This window comes from Physeter macrocephalus, chromosome 14 (assembly GCF_002837175.3).
Source record: "Physeter macrocephalus isolate SW-GA chromosome 14, ASM283717v5, whole genome shotgun sequence".
In the NCBI taxonomy this organism is placed as follows: Eukaryota; Metazoa; Chordata; class Mammalia; order Artiodactyla; family Physeteridae; genus Physeter; species Physeter macrocephalus.
The window spans coordinates 40,367,157-40,373,417 of record NC_041227.1 but is presented as its reverse complement, the minus strand read 5'-3'; the positions used below and the strand labels follow the sequence as shown (position 1 = coordinate 40,373,417).

The 6,261-nt window shown below is 39.4% G+C and overlaps 1 protein-coding gene across 2 annotated transcripts in view; it reads right to left on the bottom strand.

Moving 5' to 3' along the window:
* Window positions 1–19: 19 nt before the first annotated feature.
* The window catches only part of MACROD2 (mono-ADP ribosylhydrolase 2), a 2,044,226-nt gene continuing 2,037,984 nt past the window's right edge, over window positions 20–6,261 (bottom strand). For both annotated transcript variants that reach the window (XM_028499297.2, XM_028499299.2), the window contains one exon: window positions 20–1,960. The gene's annotated coding sequence lies outside the window, so the exon portion shown is untranslated. The remainder of the gene's footprint in view (window positions 1,961–6,261) is intronic.

Sequence of the window (6,261 nt, the reverse complement as noted above, 5' to 3'; positions counted from 1 at the left end):
CGGCATGTGGGATCTTCCCGGACCGGGGCACGAACCCGTGTCCCCTGCATCGGCAGGCGGACTCTCAACCACTGCGCCACCAGGGAAGCCCTCTTGGATTATTTAAAACGAGGCTTTTCCTTGTTTTTCTACAAATTGATGTCTAATGGCAGTAGAGGACATAACAGTTTCCATATCAAACCGTGGAATAATGGCAGAAGGGGAAATGAGCATGTTCTGAAATCAGGCGGTCACTTAAATATTGTTGCTGCTAGGTTGATGAGCAGCTTAAAAAACGGAGGGTGTTAAAACATATTACACAGGTAGAAATACAACTTGTTAATTATTCCAATAGGCCAAATAAGCCATCCAGAGAGGCAACAAATTCAGAAAGGCCAAAACAAAATTCATAGGAAGATAAGAAGGTGAATTTTCTTTAGAGGAAAGAGCAAAACTGAAGCACTCCATGGAATATTTGGAAAGCAGAACACCTGTTTATTGTAGAAACGCTCGATCTGATCCATTACTTTTCCCCTCTACAAAGAAAAAATATACAGCTAACTTACTTATAATTCTAAAGCCCTTATAAGGAAGGTGGATTTAAGAAGATGTGGAAGAAATAGTGCGAGTTGCCACAGAAACAAACAGATTGGTCTTAAGAGCCTGGGAGGCTGTGGGAAGCAGGTGTCTTGCGTCCTGAGGCTTCTGTCCACGTTGGCCCTGGGATAGACATTTGTGACAACTTCTGACTTCCTCCTGGGCCCTTCAACCCTCACGCCCACTGTATCACTGACATCTTGGCTTATTAGTACTGCTGGTCCCCTTCAGTGTGCGCTGGGAGAGGAGACTAGCCATCAAATTAGTCTTGGACTCAGCATGAACAAAAACACACCATGTAAAAGCGAACCAGGAAGCCAGAACTACAAGCAACACCTCTAATTGCCCCTAACTTCAAATGAGAATCTGCTCTGCGGGTCATCAGTCCCTGGGCAAAGACAAGATGTTCTTTTATGAGAAGCATATATATAAAGAGAGATTTCAAGTGGAACTTTTCATATTCATAGGCGGATGCTTGGATCCTAAATGCAGCAGCCCCCTGTCTCTTAACTAAAATGCCTAGAAAAGTGCCACCCCTTACAATTGTGTCACAAGGAGTTAATCTCCCAGGGGGGCTCCATGTGAAGCTCCCAGGAAAGACCTCCTGAACCAGGTGAGCTCTGCTGAAGTCGGTGTCAGAGAAGAACTCACCTGCCGTCCTGTTGCCAAGGAAGACCCGACAGCAGCCAGGGCCCACCTTCCTTGTGATGCCTCCACGCTCTGCTCCGGATTAAGCTCTACTTCCACAATCCTCCTGACAACCACACGGAACAACATTGTACCTTGGGAATCCCTGAATAACACCATTTTTAACTCATCGTCCTGACCTTTTTCCAAGTGATTTCTGATGGTTTTGCCCATTTTCTATCCTGCCTCCTTCATCCATGGATTCTACTAATACAGGGTTTGATGGTTCCTGAAATGCAGGCTGCAGCTTACCGAACAGTCACCTTCCTTCTCTTTCTTGGAAGAAACCACTGTACCAACCAGCTTTGTGAAATAACCGAGAAAGCAGACAGGAGCCAGGATACACATGTATGTCACACGTGCCACTGGGACCCTGGGGCAGAGTCGTGAGAGAAAAGACAGAAATGACAGGGATAGCGCCTGAAAGATGCATTCACGTGGGTCCCCCCACCAAATAAAACTTTTTTTTTTTTCCATTTTTTTTCTTTCTCTTTCTGCCGGTAAACACAACAAAATGCGGCTAGAGAAATTAGAGCAAAGGATTCCCCATCCTTCTGGGACTCGCCTCCCCCCACCCTCCCCCACAGGGCACGCAGGTGTCTTTTTCCATCCCCCCCGGGGCGGGGCCGGGAGGCCTGCAATGCTGAGGACTGTCATTTACTTCCATTTCTTTGTTCCTTTGCTTCATCTTGTGCCCCTGCCAAAGATAAGGAGAAACCATTTGTTAGATTAAAGATAAGATATCTTCATAGGTTGAGCAGGGAATATCTTTTTCATGCAGCCATTTAAATGCTTCTCACCCCTCAAATGTGCCTAGAAAGATCTTTGACTATCTAAGAGCTTTGGATATCTGAGCTGTAATTGCAGGCAGGGGTATCTTTAAAGAGCGTATAAATCACTGCTAATAAATGTACGTGACATTGACAACTTGCTTGGCTGATGGGGGTGATTAACTCAACTCTTCAAGGTATTCTTTGAGAAACCTAATCTTGAACCAAAGTGTCCTCCCTGTTCAGCCCTTTCATGTGCTCCAGTTTCCAGGGCTCATCATAGAAACAATAATAATTTACATGATGCTGATTTGCAAAAGTCATTGATTGTCATCCCACCACTTTGAGATCTTATTAATTAGGCATCTGCCGTGTTCTTCACTTGTGAAAGAACTCTAAGAAGATACCCTGCCTTAGAAGAACCTATAGGGAAATGCATAGATCTTAAGTATACTTCAAACTGTTTTGAGAAATGCATTTAACCCACATCATTCCCATTGGCCCAGAAAGTTCCCTTTTCAATTATTAACCGTACAACTGATCTGATTCCTATCACACCATAAATTACATCTCTTCAAGGAAGAATTGGAGATGATCTCTGAGCTAACTTTCGATTCTAGTGTCCTATGAATCTTTAAAAAAAATCCTCTGAGGTGTGTGTGTGTATAGAAAAGCAATATCATGCTCATTGTAGATAATATTTAAAATATCCAAAAGTAGACAAGCAAGGATCCTGCATAATGCCTCTATTGACAATAACTTCTGTAGTTAATATTATGGAGCATTTCCTTATATTATTTTTCCATATCTTTCATATGTATATACACAATCATTTTAATTTTAACAATTAAAATTGTAAACAGGAAGAACATTACAGACAACCTTAAGACATATCTAGAATATGTTCACTATCCAGATTTAATATGTGTTAATATTTTTCAAATTTCCTTGTGATCTTTATTTTACTTTAAAAAAATAAAACATTATGGGTAAATTAAAGTATTTATAGATAAATTAAAACTATTTCTCTTCCTTCCCAGAGATAGATTACTGAATCCTGATATTAGTGTGAATCAACAATATGCATGTTTTTACACTTTTACACACATATATATTTACAAATACAGACACAGTGGGAAGTATGTAGTGTCATCTTGTGTATTATAAAATGTACGTAAATAGTAATTTTGTTTTACTCTGTTTTTAACCATTTGTCAATTATTGTTATAAATATATAATCAATATATATTTTGATGTTCCTTTGTGTTTACCATTTTTCTTGGCTTGCAGTTGTTTCCTGCACACTACTCTTTCCTCTGGGCTCAATTTTCTTCTTACTGTTGTGCCTCCTTTAGTAGCTTTTAGAGAAAAGGTATGTGAGTAGCACGTTTTTCTTTTTTCCTGAAAATGGCAGATATCATTTTCTTTTTTTGAAAAAAATAATTAATTAATTAATTAATTAAATGTTTTTGGCTGTGTTGGGTCTTCGTTTCTGTGTGAGGGCTTTCTCTAGTTGCAGCGAGCAGGGGCCACTCTTCATCGCGGTGTGCTGGCCTCTCACTGTCACAGCCTCTCTTATTGCGGAGCACAGGCTCCAGATGTGCAGGCTCAGTAGTTGTGGCTCACGGTCCTAGTTACTCCATGGCATGTGGGAACTTCCCAGACCAGGGCTCGAACCCGTGTCCCCTGCATTGGCAGGCAGATTCTCAACCACTGCGCCACCAGGGAAGCCCCTCATTTTCTTAAATGATAGTAAAACTAGTGAAGAACTCTATGTTGACAATTATTTTAATCCATGTTTTGAAGACTCAGAATTATTCCATTATCTTCTGACCTAAATTTGATCTTGGGAAGCTTGTTGTCTGTGCAATACCTATTTATTTATGGTTAACTCTCCTTTCCCTCTAATTGTTTTAATTTTTTTCTCATTGGTGTTCTGTAGTGCATAAGTGTGAATTTATTTTAAATATGTCCTTCTTGTAACTTACTCTTCTTTTAACTTAAAATTTATTACTTTTATCAATTCTGTTAAATCCTTGCCAGTATCTTTCAAATACTATCAACCAACTCCTTTTAGAGCTCTTGTTGAATACAAAATGTCTTGGTTATTCTCCTTCTATCCCTTATGTCTCCTCATGTATCATTTATATTACTATATATTTACTTCTTACAAATTGTTGTTAATTTTTCATAGTTTGCTTTTTTCTTACAGTTTTATATCTACTTTTTATCTTTTGCTGTCATTTAAATGTATATATTTAATAAAATCTTCAAAATTTTCTACTCTCAAGTTCTCATAGTGCTAATCATCCTGTAATTTTACCCACCAACTCTCATTCATGATGGATCATTTCCTTTTGTGTTTTGTAAGTCTTAAAATTGTAAACTCTCCTTCAGAAATTTAATTCTTCTGTAGGAATTCCAAGGGATAGTTTTACATTTCCATTTGCTAACTCTCCCAGGGATAACACTGGTCTAAAATCTAATATTAAATTAATTTCTCAGTTTGTATATTAACATATGACTTTGGATGGCATAAATTTGTGTTTCAAACGCATGATGCATATATGTTTTCTACTTAGTATGGGAGCCCTTTTCTTTCCCCATGCAGCACCCTGGGCAGACTCAAGTCTCCTTGTTAATTTCTTGAGCTGGGTTATGACTTACTTATGTAGAGCTATCAATTTCAGCTCCTTACCTTGAGTGACCCAAGGTCCCAGGTGGGCATTAAAACCCAAGTCTCTAGCCTTAGAGCCTATCTCTGCACCAACAACCAACTGCAGCCCTTGGGGCTGCTGGATCTTCAGCTCACCAGATTATTGCTTTGGTGTTCAAATTCCTCTTCACTTCTGACACCTTAGCTTTCATGTCAGCTGAGCTATATATTTTAAAATATTTTTGTTATAGTTTATCTCTCATTTCTAAGCATTTGTATTGAGAGGGGTTCAGCATTTTTTCCCACCTTTTCAGTCACCTATTGCTACAAAACAAGCCACTCCAAAACATAGTGGCCCCAAAACTCATGATTTATTGTTTCTAATGATTCTGTAATCTGGCTTGGGCTCAGCTTGGCAGTTCATCTGCTCCAGGTGTCATCCACTGGGGCCAGAACATCCAAAATGCCCTCTCACTTTCCAGAATCTCTCTCCGTGTGGCCTTCCTCATTCTATAGCACAGCTTGAACTCCTTACAGGGTGGCTGGATTCCAAGAGTACAAAAATGGAAGTTACAAGGCCTCTTAAAGCCCAACCTGGAAGCCACACTTGGCCAGCCATGTTTCTCTAGAATCAAAAATTCAGATTCTATAACCATCTTTACATGCTCTCAAATACTTGTTAAATTATTTTTCAATTTGCACAGTGTTCTATTGATTCATTGAACTGTTCTCCTGTTGTCATTTATGATAGCCCTGATTTTTTACAATTATAAATTACACAACACTAAACATTCTTGTATTATGTCTTTGAACTCTAATTCTATTTCCATTTTCATGGTATTTCTTTAATTTCCCTGGAGGTATGATGCACAGAGCGAAAAGTTCTTTCTTCCTGTTGAACTACCAATAATGTCTACAAACCCAGCTGTGTAAATATTTCTGTGGGAACTGATGACATTCCTTAGGTCATTACTGTTCGTTATGACAACTGTGTTCAGAAATGCACTATTGTTTAGGAAGCAGTATGGTATCATCAAAGAATTTTGTCCTGGAAGTATTTGAACTTCCATTGATCAGCTAAGTGACCCTGTGCAAGTCACTTCTTCCTGGAGTTGAGGGACTGCAGCAAACAGGTAAGGGAGGAGCCATGATACATGGTTTTGCAACAAAGGTAAACTAATTTTGAACTTTAAGTTTTGACAACTTATTCATTTGGGTAAAAGTAGATAGATTCATGTTTATAGTCAAGGATAATATTTTGACATTGACCAAGGAAAACATTTATTTTGGTGCTGCATCTAGATATTGATCACACAGAAAAATAATAGTGTCTATAAGAAAAATACCTAGACGATAAGTCTATAGTTTGTTGGCAGCAAAAGGGCAAAAGGTAAGGCAATACTGAAGAACTTGCATTTAAATTGTTCAGGTTTAGTCTCACTTCATTACTTTTTTTTTTTTTTTTGTGGTACGCGGGCCTCTCACCATCGTGGCCTCTCCCGTTGCGGAGCACAGGCTCCGGACGCACAGGCTTAGCAGCCATGGCTCACGGGCCCAGCCACTCCGCGGCAT